Source organism: Papio anubis, chromosome 1, assembly GCF_008728515.1.
Source record: "Papio anubis isolate 15944 chromosome 1, Panubis1.0, whole genome shotgun sequence".
Lineage (NCBI taxonomy): Eukaryota > Metazoa > Chordata > Mammalia > Primates > Cercopithecidae > Papio > Papio anubis.
This window is the reverse complement of record NC_044976.1, coordinates 45,788,095-45,801,920: the sequence shown is the minus strand read 5'-3', so window position 1 is coordinate 45,801,920 and position 13,826 is coordinate 45,788,095. Positions and strand designations below refer to the sequence as shown.

Genomic DNA, 13,826 nt, shown 5'->3' with positions numbered 1-13,826 from the left:
TGGTGATTACCATAAATCTCCTGTGTGTTGTTTTCAAAGGGGTAATTAAGTGGAGGAACCAGGCACCATTTTCATTTCTCATTAAGTGATTAGGGTTTGTTTGGTAAATCCCGGCATCTGTGGCTAGAGGCAGGCTCTGCTGAGCTTGACTTGGACCATTTACCACCTACACACAAGCTAAGCTTCCAGCACCTCCCTTCTGCCCTGGCTTCTCCTAACCTGAAGGAATTAGAAGGAATCCTTTCATTGTACAGATGAGGAAACTGAGGCACAAAATGGGAAACTGACTCAGCAATATTATACCACACTAGAGCCAGGTTCTGCCTCCCAGAGCAGAACTCTAGTCAGCACACCATGCTATCTATCTAAAGAAGGAGCTTTCAATAGACTTGTTGCCGCTGAGGCTTTGCTTCTGGAAATAGGGAAGGCTCCTTCTTTAGCCTTGGATCATTTTCCCACCTGACTCTTCTTTCTCCTAGAGCCACCACATCAACAAGTATGGCAGACACTGTTGGTTGTCTACCCGACAATCATTTCCCTCTTCCTTTTCCTTTGCCCATTTCTCTCTTGGTTAGGAGAGGGTATAGCCCAATTCTGGCCAATGAGATATGCAGAGATAATACTGGGGGACTTCTGGGTTAAGATTTTCATCCCTCTTAAAGTCACTCAAGGAGAAAGCCTTTGCTCTGTACTCACTTCTGCTTTTATATATGGTTGTTTGAAGTGCTGCTTGGAGGCCAGGTGCAGTGGCTCATGCTTGTAATCCCAGCACTTTGGGAGGCCGAGACAGGTGGATCACCTGAGGTCAGGCATTCAAGACCAGCCTGACCAACATGGTGAAACCCCATCTCCACTAAAAATACAAAATTAGCCGGGTGTGGTGGCAGGTGCCTGTAGTCCTAGCTACTTGGGAGGCTGAGATAGGAGAATCACTTGAACCTGGGAGGTGGAGTTTGTGGTGAGCTGAGATCACACCACTGCACTCCAGCCTGGGCAACAGAGTGAGACTCCGTCTCAAAAAACAAAAAAAGAAAAAAAAAACAAATGATGCTTGGAGCTGAAGCAGTCATCTTATAACTTGAGGCAACAGGCTAGAAGAAAGCCAATTGTTTTAATTATCTATTACTGCTTTACAAATCACCCCCAAAATTTGGTACCTTAAAACAATGTATTATTATCTTTCACTATCCTGTAGGTTGACTGGGCTGAACTGAACGGGTCCTACATGAGGGCTCTCACATTCTTGCAGTCTGACCAAGACTCATTTAAAGACTACTGGACTGAATGTCCAAGATGGCTCACCCACATTGCTGGCAGTTGATGCTGCATATTCCCTGGGAATTCATCCGGAGCTCTTGACCTGGTCACTTTCTTCACCAGGGCACCTCCTTATGGCTCAGGTGTCTCACAGCATGGCAGCTGGTTTTCAAGGGCAAGTGTTTTAAGACTAAGACTTTTAAGAAGCCCAGACAGATGCTGCAAGACTTACGACCTAACCTTGAAAGTTCAAAATGTCATTTCCTCCACATTGTATTGGTTAAGCTAGTCACTAAGGCTAGCCCAGATTCAAAGGGAAGAGAATTAGACTGTACCTGTTGATGAGGGAATGGCAAGGTCACACTGCAGAAGAGCAAGTGGTGTGGGAGATATTGTTGTGTCCAAGTATTATATTGGGTAAGTACAATCTGCCATGCCTATACCCTTGGGATAATGATATAGTAAGATGGAAAGAGTTGTGGTCCTTGTTATATCTAAGTTACTGCACCATCCCTACAAGGACTTCTTGTTAAGAAAACAAATAATGTCCTAAAAGTTTAAGCCAGCCGGGTACGGTGGCTCACGCCTGTAATCCCAGCACTTTGGGAAGCCGAGGCAAGCGGATCACGAGGTCAGGAGATCAAGACTGTCCTGGCTAACACGGTGAAACCCCATCTCTACTAAAAATACAAAAAATTAGCCGGGCGTGGCAGTGGGCACCTGTAGTCCCAGCTACTTGGGAGCCTGAGGCAGGAGAATGGTGTGAACCCGGGAGGCGGAGCTTGCAGTGAGTCGAGATCACACCACTGCACTCCAGCCTGGGCAACAGAGTGAGACTCCACCTAAAAAAAAAAAAAAAAGAAAAAGAAAAAGAAAAAAAGAGTTAAGCCATTGGAGTTGGGTTTTCTGTGAAAGTTTGGTGTGGGGGGCAAACATGATTGGAGAAGGCCTTCTGGAGGAGGCGGGACTTAAACTGGACGTTTCAAGACCATTTCACATTCTTAGACTTGGGCATCAGATACTCCTAGGTTTGAGCTCTATTTCTGCAATTATGACCATCTGTGTGGCTCTAAGTAAGTTAGCCTCTCTGAGCTTCAGTTTCCTCATTTGTAAAATAAGGATAATAGTACCTGCCTGTGATGTCATTCAGATGATTAAATGAGGTGATACATAGTAAAAGCTTAGCATGAGGTCTGACATATAAGTGATCTGCAAATGTCATTTATCATTATTTTATAGCATTATTAATTGAGATGAGGAAGAGGAGTCCAATGAGGTCATTGTTGGAATATTGAGGGGAGGTGTCAGGAAAGCCCTTTGTGAGGGACACAGCAACCCCAGCTCCCATTTCGGGGGCTACAGGCAGAGCTGGGGGACCGGTGAAGGAGGCTGTAGAAGGGCTTCTGCCCTGGGAGAAGCCAGACTGTCCTTTACAGCTCAGTGATGGGGAAGAGGTGGGAGTGAGCCTATAATTTGGGGGTTGGGCAGAGGGGTCTAGTTGGGACCCTGGCAAGTTAGCTTAGAGCAGCCAGCAAGGCCCCAAACCTTCCTCTATGGAAAGAGCCTGAAGTTGAAGGGAGGGAGAGGCCAGCAGAGAAGCCCTCTGCATGTAGGTTGACCAACTCATCCCCATATGCCAAGAACTTTCTGGGTTTAGCACTGAAGATCTTATGTCCTGGGAAACCCCTCAGTCCTGCACAAACCAGGCTGGTTGGTCAGATCCTGTCTGCTGGAGATCCTCTAAGTAGGGGCCTCTAGGAGGCCTGGTGTCCTAGTCTTGGGGATATCACCTAGGCCCATGGGTCTGCCCCATGCAGCTACCACCAGGGCAACCAGGCTTTACGTCTCATTGGTCAGGGACCGCAAAAGCCCCTCAGTGATCACAGGCTGCATGTCAGGGTCTGAGGACACAGTGTAGTGCTGAGTAGAACAGCCCCTTTCCAGAAACTGTCTCAGTCCTTTGGGAGAGTCAGTCTTGTGTTATCACCAGCGAGTAACATGATACCAATTTAGGTGCTCAAAACATATAAGGACTGCATTCATGCCTGAGATCTGTCTTCACCAAACCAAGCCTAGTACTGAAATTGCACCATTCACACTTCATTTGTTAGGTTTGAACCAATACAGACTGTGACACCTGTCATGCATCCTCAGGATAAAGGAGTCCACAGTGCTTTCCTGAGGAGGAGAGAACTTTGGGAACCCCCTAATCCTGGGGTTAAGGGAGGAAGGAGCCATAATAGGAGGCCTGAGACACTTTGAGGACCTCACAATTGGGCCGGTGTGGTACTGAGTGGGGGCAAAAGTGAGCTTGAGCTGGCATGTCATGACCAGAGATGATAAACTGATCACTTGTTTTATCCCCTTGTCTCTTAAGGGCCTTCTAAAATGACTGTTAAGGAATAAAAAAATAAATAAATAAACCCACAACAATAAAGATAATGGGTGAGGTAACCTCAGTTGACAAGATATTTCAACAAATTTCAGGACACTAAAAAGCAAATGGGCCAGGTGTAGTGGCTCACACCTGTAATCCCAACACTTTGGGAGGCTGAGGTGGGAGGATCACTTGTGTCCGCAAGGCAGAGGCTGCAGTGAGCCAAGATTGTGCCACTAAACCCCAGCCAGACCCTATCTCAAAAAAAAAAAAAAAAAAGCAAATGGAGGTAACAGATGCAGCAGGGCAGAGAAAACCTCAGTAGAGTGTGTGCAGAGACGACGGAGGGAGCACCTGGGCAGAACCAGCAAGACACAGAGCTTAAAGAGGGGATTGATTGGAAGTCTGTACATTGGACAGTCTCTCCCCACCACTGTGTGCAGAGCACTGGGAAAGTTGGCATCTATGCTTCAGGTGGGAGATCAGGGGGTTTCTGGAGAAATCTAATGTCCCCAGAAGACATGCTCTGGCACTGGGGTGGGAGTGGAGAGAAGAAGTCCTCTACTCTAGTGACTGACTGACTGGTTGCCACTGGCAACCTAAGGCATACCAGCTAGTCAATGGGCTTTTTAGTTCTTCATTCCTAAATATGAATGGACAATCAAAGATGACCACACATTTGAGGAAAGCCTCCAAACTCAGAGAGAGACAAACAAATAAAACGGGCTCAGAGGAAATAGGAATAACACAAGAAACAAAAAAGAACTAAAAAATAGTTTTTTCCCTCTATTTACATTTTCCCAGGCATTCAAGGGGGCATTGTATCATCAAATACAACTGGATGGTATGAGGAAAAAAGAAACAGAGACCGAGAGAGAGCTCTTGAAAATTCAAGAAATATATATGCTTTTAAATGTAATAGAATGTTGGCTGGGCGCGGTGGCTCATGCCTATAATCCTTTGGGAGGCCAAGGCGGGCGCATCACCTGAGGTCAGGAGTTCAAGACCAGCCTGGCCAACATAGTGAAACCCCGTCTCTACTAAAAATACAAAAATTAGCCAGGCGTGGTGGCACATGCCTGTAGTCCCAGCTACTCAGGAGGCTGAGGCAGGAGAATCGCCTGAACCCGGGAGGTGGGGGTGGCGGTGAGCTGAGATCGCGCCACTGCACTCCAGCCTGGGCGACAGAGTGAGACCCTGTCCAAAAAAAAAAAAAAGAGGGAGTCCATATGTGTCACCATTGTGCAAAAAGCAAAGGAGCAATGCTGCTCTGTCTATGGAGTAGCCTTTCTTTTCTCTACTTTCTTAATAAACTTGCTTTCACTTCACTCTATGGATTCATCCCGAATTCTTGCTTGTGCAAGATCCGAGAACCCTCTCTGGGGGTCTGGATTGGGACTCCTTTCCAGTAACATCTTCCTGGCAAACCATGAAGGGACTATACTGAAGAGACCCCCAATTCAAAGGAAAATTGCACGGCACCAATTGCCTGACTTTGGGACACAGTTGGAGATTCTGGTTATTTTGTCAAGGCTTTGACTGGAATGGCATGCTTTCAAATACAAACAGACTGCTTTAAGGAATCAAAGTTGAGTTACAGAGCAATTAAAGCCCCTCAGGAGAGCTGGCCTCATACCTTGTCTACACAGTCACAGTACAGGGTTCCTAACATATCAGATTGCCACTGCCTTCCTCTTCTGTAACTAAAGACGCTGTACTCGACAGATCAGCTGGCACTACCTAGACTGATAAACTAGCTCATCTGGTCTTGTGGCTCCTGCCCAGAAACTGACTCAGGGCAAGAGGACAGCTTCGACTCCCTATGATTTTATCTCCAACTGGATCAATCAGCACTCCCCACTTTCCGACCACCTACCCATCATTTTATCCTTAAAAACTGCAGTCCCCAAGTTTTGGGGGAGACTGGTTTGAGTAATAATAAAACTCTGGTCTCCTGTAAAAAAAAAAAAAAAAAAAAGAAAGAAAGAAAGAAAGGAAGGAAGCAGAGAGAGAGAGAGACAGAAAGAGAAAAAGAAAAGAAAGAAAGAGAAAGAAGAAAGAGAAAGAAGCTATGTATATATGTATAGAATATGCTTATTTATGCATTAAGTACCAAGGGGAAAAATATACAGGAAACCTGGCATTGCTTTTTTGAGGGGGGCTTTTGAACAGAGAGAATGGGGGTCGGATGAAGACCTAATTTTCACTGTTTGAAATCTTTACCATTTATTCTGCCTACATTAAGAAAAAAAAAAGGCAGGAGAAGCATAATAAATATATAAAGGCAAGTCTTAGAAGAAACGGCTGAGTCTGAACTCTTTGACATCATAGAAGGTGTCAGGCAGATGGAGGCTGTTGCTTTTTAACCATGATATGCATTACTTCGATGAGACTATTTTAAAAATTGTTTTTATTGTGGTAAAATAAGCATAACACAAAATTCACCATTTAACTTTTTTTTTTTTGGAGTTTTTTTATTTTTATTTTTTTTTTTTGAGACGAAGTCTTGCTCTGTTGCCCAGGCTGGAGTGCAATGGCACCATCTCGGCTCACTGCAACCTCTGCCTCCGAGGTTCAAGTGATCCGCCTGCCTCACCCTCCTAAGTAGCTGGGATTACAAACATGTGCCAGGACACCTGGATAATTTTTGTATTTAGTAGAGATGGGGTTTCACCATGTTGACCACATTGGTCTTGAGCTCCTGACATCAAGTGATCCACCTGCTTTGGCCTCTCAAAGTGTTGGGATTACAGGCGTGAGCCACCACACCCAGCCCATTTAACCATTTTTAATTGTACAATTCAATGGCATTAAGTACATTCATGTTGTTACGCAAGCATTACCACCATTCATCTCCAGAACCTTTTACATCTTCCCAAACTGAAACTCCAAACCCATTAAGCAATCCTCCCATTCCCCAATCCTCCCAGCCCCTGGCAACCACCATTCTGCTTTCTGTCTCTATGAATCTGATTACTTATATATTTGGAATCATACAGTATTTTTATTTTTGTGACTGGCTTATTTTATGTAGCATAATGTCTTCAAGGTTCACCCGTGTTGTAGCATGTGTCAGAATCAGCCTTTTTATGGATGAGTAATATTCAGATGAAACTATTTTTTATTTTTTATTTCTTTTTGAGATAGAGTCTCGCTCTGTCACCCAGGCTGGAGTGCAGTGGCCGGATCTCAGCTCACTGCAAACTCCGCCTCCCGGGTTTACGCCATTCTCCTGCCTCAGCCTCCCGAGTAGCTGGGACTACAGGTGCCCGCCACCTCGCCCTTCTAGTTTTTTGTATTTTTTAGTAGAGACGGGGTTTCACCGTGTTAGCCAGGATGATCTCGATCTCCTGACCTCGTGATCCGCCCGTCTCGGCCTCCCAAAGTGCTGAGATTATAGGCTTGAGCCACCGCGCCCGGCCGAAATTATTTTTTAAATAGAGGAATAGGAGGAGGAGGAAAAAAGGAGGATGTAGGTAGATAATAAGAGATGTCCTTGGTCGGGCAATGATGTGCGGTTTGCCCGGCATATTAGTTTTCTATTGCTGCATAACAAATTACCACAAACAGCAGCTTAGAGCAGTCCTGTTTATTACCTCATAGTTCTGTAGTTCATATATCTGGGTGGGTGCCACTGACTGGGATCTCTGCTCACAGTATTACAACATCTGAATCAAGATGTCAGTGGGGGCCAGGCGCAGTGGCTCACATCTGTAATCCCAGGACTTTGGGAGGCCGAGAGTGGCGTATCACTTGAGGTCAGGAGTTCAAGACCAGCCTGGCCAACATGGTGAAACCCTGTCTCTACTAAAAGTACAAAAATTAGTCAAGCCTGGTGGCATGCGCCTGTAGTCCCAGCTACTCAGGAGGCTGAGGCAGGAGCATCGCTTGAACCTGGGAGGTGGAGGTTGCAGTGAGCCAAGATTGTGCCAGTGCACTCCAGCCTGGGTGACAGAGCGAGACTCCACCAAAAAAAAAAAGATGTCAGCAGGGCTGGGCTGTCATCTATGTCATCTAGAAGCTCTTCCAGCCTCTTTCACACTGTTGGCAGAATGTTCCTTCCAGCTGTGGAACTGAGGTCCTCATTTCCTTGCTGTCGGCCGGGGGTGAGTGGAGCTCCTAGAAGCCATTCTCCCTTCCTTGCACATGCCCCCACTCCCTTCAAAGCAAGTAAAGGCAGGTCAAGTACTTCTCATGACTTGATTTTGACTTCCTTCTCTCTTACCAGCCAGAGAAAACTCACTTTTAATGAACCCATGGGATTTGATTAGGCCCACCCAGTTAATCTATCTTTTGCCACATACCATAACATAACCACAGGTTCAACACACACTCAAAGGGGAGGGCACTTTACAAGGGTGAGGGTCACTGGTGACATCATAGAACTCGGCCTGCCCCAATGACCTTCACCCTTGGATACTTAGCTCTTCTGTGGAATATGTTATATTACATGGCAAGAATTTTGCAGATGCAATTAAGGTTACTAACCAGTTGACTTAAGATAGGGAGATTAACCAGGTAGGCCTAAGGTAATCATGTGAGCCCTTTAAAAGCAGAGTTTTGTCCAGCTGGTGACAGAAAAGAAAGTCAGAAATTCAAAGCATGAGGACTCTATCTTGAAAGTGGAAAGTGCACGTGGAACCTAGAGCAGCCTCTAGTGCCAAGGCCACCCCATGGCCAGCAGTGACCAAGGTAATGGGGACTCGCTAGGAACTGGATTCTGCCAACAATGTGAATGAGCTTGGAAGTGATTCTTTCCCAGGGCCTCTGAATGAGAGCCAGGCCCAGCTGAAGCCTTGATTTCAGAGTTGCCATACTGTGAGCAGAGAACACAGTCAAGCCTGCGCAGACTTCTGACCTACAGAACTGTGAGGTAATAAATGATGGTTTTTTTGTTTTTGTTTTTTGAGATAGACTCTTGCTCTGTTGCCCAGGCTGGAGTGCAGGGTCACGATCTCAGCTCACTGCAACCTCTACCTCCTGGGTTCAAGCGATTCTCCTGCCTCAGCCTCCCAAGTAGCTGAGACTACAGGCAGGTGCCACCACGTGCTACTTTTTTTTGTATTTTCAGCAGAGACGGGGTTTCACCATGTTAGCCAGGATGGTCTTGATCTCCTGACCTTGTGATTTGCCCACCTCAGCCTCCCAACGTGCTGGGATTACAGGTGTGAGCCACCACACCTGGTGATGGATGTTGTTTTAAGTCACTAAGTTTATGGTGATATATTATGTAGCAAAAGAAAATTTACACACCTGGCTGTCCCTCTACCGGTCTGCTCCCAAAACGCTTTATTTTGTTTGTGTCCCAAGAGGTGTTTTAGACTAGACTGCAGACAGGCAGACCTGGGTTAGAACTTTTCCTCTATAAAGATTGCAGTCATGAGCACAGTAAACATTCACTAAACAGCAGGTGGAATGATTGTTTTTATACTCGTACTCCCTCTGTAATTGATCCCAATTCCCTGCCCCCACTTCTCTGGAAAGTTTACACACTCTCCCCTGCACTTTGCACTTATTCTACTACTGCATTATCAGAAGTTGCCACAGCCCCTGTCATGATGAAAGAGCTCTGAGAATGTGGAAGAACAAAGTAGAACTTTCTGGAAGTCTGAGCTATCCAGTGAAGAGGGCTGCTCAGGGAAGGGTGAGTTATCTGTTGCTAGAGTAGCTACTTGTCAGGGATGCTGGAAGGGGTTGACTTCATGACATCTTGAGTCTGCCTCTAGCTTGTGTTTTGAAGCTGGCATTTTGTGTTGGAGGGGGACATGGGGTGGGGGGGATTTTCTTTTTTTTTTTTTAGATAGAGTCTCTCTCTGTTACCCAGGCTGGAGTGCAGTGGCATGATCTCAGATCACTGCAACCTCCACCTCCCAGGTTCAAGAGATTCTCCTTTCTCAGCCTCCCAAGTAACTGGGATTACAGGCGTGAGCCACTGCACCGAGCCTGGCATTTGTTTTATTGAAATATATATATATACACACACACACACACACACCAGGAGGCAGGTGCTAGAAGGTGAGAGACCTCTCCAGCTGGGGTTAGCAGGGAAGGCAGAGTCAGGTATTCGAGTGGGGCATTAATTCATTCACTGAATTACTTGAACATGTATTCTTGACTCTGGCAGCCTTGCACTGGGAGATTCTGAAATAGACTGTAATACAGGTGAGATTTTGACAGCTGCTCCTGTGGGAGAAGTTCCAGGTAGAAGTCACATCATGTTCAAGACCTGACAGATTCAGTTCTCCATGGAGTAGCCACAGGACAAGCAGGGAGTTCTGAAGCATGTGTTCTGCTAGGAGGGAGGAGGGATGGGACTTGTGGTTGTTTCGGTGGTGTGGGACAGGGAAAAGATGAGAGTGAGCACAGTGGATCCTGGAAGGTTGGGGCTGGGATCAAGGAGTCTCCTAGTTCTGTGCAGGGATCCAGAACAGGGAGATGCAGGCTTGTGGGTACAGAAAAAATTGACCAGCTGGCAGAAGCCATGAAAAGTGGATGCAGGATGGATCCTGGGCGCCTCTTGGTGGCCATACTGGTAACTACACCTGGTAACACCCGGACAGCCAGTGCCCAGCTGATGGACTGCTTCCTTTAACTCTGCACTGGGAGGACACACACACCTACCCAGGTCTATCTCTCATTGCAGTAAGAATGATTTGTGTAAATGCATCTGTGTCTGAGACTGTGTGTCTGTGATGCCCAAATGCGTTGGTATATACTAGTGTGTGAGTGTATGTATGTTTATTTGTGTGTCTGAGAATATGTCTATCGGTGCTGGTGACTGGGCACATGTGCAAGTTGTGCATGCTTGTATGTACTAGGTGCTAGTGTGTAAGTATGCATTTGGGCATGCACTAGTGCCAAAACATGCATCTGTATGTGTGTATGTTTGTGTATCTGTTGATATGATCTCTTGTGTGCTTGTGTCTGAGTGCATGTGTGCTAATTTAAGTGTATGGGACTTGGTTTTCTGTTACACATTGAAATAGTTAAGCTCGATAATCTTATTGTTTGTTTAAAGTTTGCTCTTGGATGCAGGCCTGTACCAGAATAACTAGCAGATGCGAAAAGCATCCATTATGTATTTTTGCAATTAGCCGAAAACCAGAAACTTTTCTTAAATAACAGACACAATTCTGTGGGTTGCTTATTGCTGGGAGCCACCTCCTCTTGTGCCCAGCCCCAACCCTGGCCAAGCCAGAGAGGGTTTGCAAACTGTCCCTAGTGAGATGGAAAAACCATTAAGGGTTTCAGAATACAGCTCAAGGGATAGCTTACAGTGAAGAGGAGGAAGAGGAGAAAAACGGAACAGCCTCCTAAATCTAAAAAGGCCTTGTCAAACTGACTCATCCAGCCCAGCTTTCTAGTCTGAACTCAGCTAAACACGACACTGGATAAAATTCACCTTCCTTTACCTGTTATGAAAGGTTTATCGCTTTCTTTGCATACTCCTATTTGGTGCATGGACCCTCACCCCCTCCAGCTAAGTGGGTCTCTCCTGTCCCTCATTGCCATCTTTTTGCTACTGCTGTTTCTCTCTTTTCCAATGCAAATTGGGCACCTCCTGCCCACCAACAGCATTAATGCCAGTAAACTTTGTTAAGCACTTATCCCAGGCACTGGGGAGGACACCCAGGGAGGGGGTGGGAGGCAGAAACAGAGGCTTAGGGAAACTTCTCAGCATTTGGGTTCTTATGGTAAGGCACAGATCCTCATGATGCCCCTTAGCCTTTCCTCCCCACTTGTATATACAGGGAACTCTTATGTGTCAGAGAGTATGTCGGGAATTCCAGGTGGACTTCAGACTTCGATACCTACTTGAAGATGATCCCCAAACCACAGAATCTCCAGAGTGAAAGAGTAAAGCATCCTGCCGAATAAGCATCCAGGATCTGCGTGCACACTTCCAGCGACAGTCATCATGTCCTCAGGCACTCCAATTCATTGTTGGGCAGCTCTAACCTTAGACGGTCTTCCTTATGTCGTTTCCACTGCCCTAGCTCTGCCCTCAAGCCCACGTTGAATACATCTACTCCACCTCCCTTCAGAGGATTGCAGACAGTGGTGGTAGTCCCCTGGCTTCTCCTCACCATTTTGTTTTTGTTTTTGATACGGAGTCTCACTCTGTCACCAGCCTGGAGTACAGTGGTGCAATTTTGGCTCACTGCAGCTTCCACCTCTTGGGTTCAAGCAATTCTCCGCCTCAGCCTCCTAAGTAGCTGGGACTACAGGCACGAGCCACCACGCCTGGTTAATGTTTTGTATTTTTAGTGGAGAAAGGGTTTCACCATGTTGGTCAGGTTGGTCTCGAACTCCTGACCTCAAGTGATCCACCTGCCTCGGCCTCCCAAAGTGCTGGGATTACAGACATGAGCCACCGTGCCTGGCCTCTCCTCACCTTTAAAGACAGTGGCAGCTGCTAAGTAAGTTAATAGGAAGCCCCCTATGCCAAGCTGCCATCCATATGACAACTCCCTTAGTGGGAGAACATCTGTGATACTGTTGCAGTGCTTCCCTCTCACTCTGTGAGCTCAAGAATGGCAGCAGACTAAGGAGCGGTTTAATTTGTGACCTTTCACTATGGTTTGTCACCAACTGTCAATTCAGCAAACACTAAGTACCTCCTCTGTACTAGACACTGTGGATAAAAAGACCAAGACTTTTTTTTTTTCAACTTTTATTTTAGATTCAGGGAGTACATGTGCAGGTCTGTTAATGGTTATATTGCATGATGCTGAGGTTTGGGGTACAACTGATCCTGTCACCCAGGTAGTGAGCATCATTCCCAATAGGTAGTTTTTCCTTTGCCTCTCACTCTTTTGCAGCCCCCAGTGTCTATTGTTCCCATCTTTGTGTCCATGTGTACCCAATGCTTAGCTCCCACTTTTAAGTGAGAACATGTACTTACTTTTCTGTTCCTGTATTAATTCGCTTAGGATAATGGCCTCCAGCTGTATTCATGTTGCTGCAAAGGGCATACTTTTGGGATTTTTTATGGCTGCACAGTATTCCGGGGTGTGTATGTACCACATTTTCTTTATGCAGTCAACTGCTGAAGGGCACCTGACTTGATTCCATGTCTTTGCTATTGTGTATAATGCTGTGATGAACTTATGAGTGAATGTGTCGAAAAGACCAAGACTTGATCCCTTGCCCACAAAGATACAAGGCTGTGAGTTTTCATTATCTGCTCTGATCACTTTGTTTACTACGGTGGTTCTCAAAGTATCAATATCAGTATCACTTCACACATAAAAGAAATGCAGGGCCGGAGCGTGGCTCACGCCTATAATCTCAGCACTTTAGGAGGCAGAGGCAGGTGGATCACGAGGTCAAGAGATCAAGACCAACCTGGCTAACATGGTGAAACCCCATCTCTACTAAAAATACAAAAATTAGTTGGGTGTGGTGCTGCATGCCTGTAGTCCCAGCTACTCAGAAGGCTGAGGCAGGAGAATCACTTGAACCCAGGAGGCAGACGGCAGTGAGCCAAGATTGTGCCACTGCACTCCAACCTGGCAACAGAGCAAGACCCCGTTTCAAATAAATAAATAAATAAGAGGCCAGGCGCAGTGGTTCATGCCTCCAATCCCAGCACTTTCGGAGGCCAAGGCGGTGGGATCACTTGAAGTCAGGAGTTTGAGACCAGCCTGGCCAACATGGTGAAACCCCGTCTCTACTGAAAATACAAAATTTATCTGAGTGTGGTGGCATGTGCCTGTAGACCCAGCTACTGGGGAGGCTGAGGCAGAATCACTTGAACCCGGGAGGCAGAGGTAGCAGTGAACCAAGACTGCACCACTGCATTCCAGCCTGAGTGACAGAGTGACTCTGTCTCAAAACTAAAATAAAATAAAATAAATTAAATTAGTTTCTGGGGGTAGGGCCTGAGGCATTGATTCTTGTTTTAAATATAGTTTAAAAGACCTTCAACAAATGCTCAGCACACTGAATGAAATCCTGTTACATAGTAACATAGTGGTTCTGGAGTATCACAGGATACTATTTTGCTTTTCCAAGTGTTTGTTAGGAATGACTGAGGTAAAAGCATGTTGGTTGCCAGGCACGGTGGCTCAGTGGTTCACACTTGTAATCCCAACATTTTGGGAGGCCAAGGCAGGCAGATCACTTGAGTTCAGGAGTTTAAGACCAGCCCGGGCAACATGTCTCTATAATTTTTTTTTTTTTTAATTAG

General features: G+C 46.1%; 1 long non-coding RNA gene across 4 annotated transcripts in view; it reads left to right on the top strand.

Moving 5' to 3' along the window:
- LOC103884902 overlaps positions 1–13,826 on the top strand; it is a 44,388-nt gene that overhangs the window by 26,509 nt on the left and 4,053 nt on the right. For 3 of the 4 annotated variants that reach the window (XR_001904913.3, XR_002523421.2, XR_002523423.2), the window contains one exon: positions 1,196–1,888. This is a non-coding gene — a long non-coding RNA (uncharacterized LOC103884902). Of the gene's footprint in view, positions 1–1,195; positions 1,889–13,826 lie in introns of those variants that run through there. The other variant, XR_002523424.2, reaches the window with a different exon arrangement.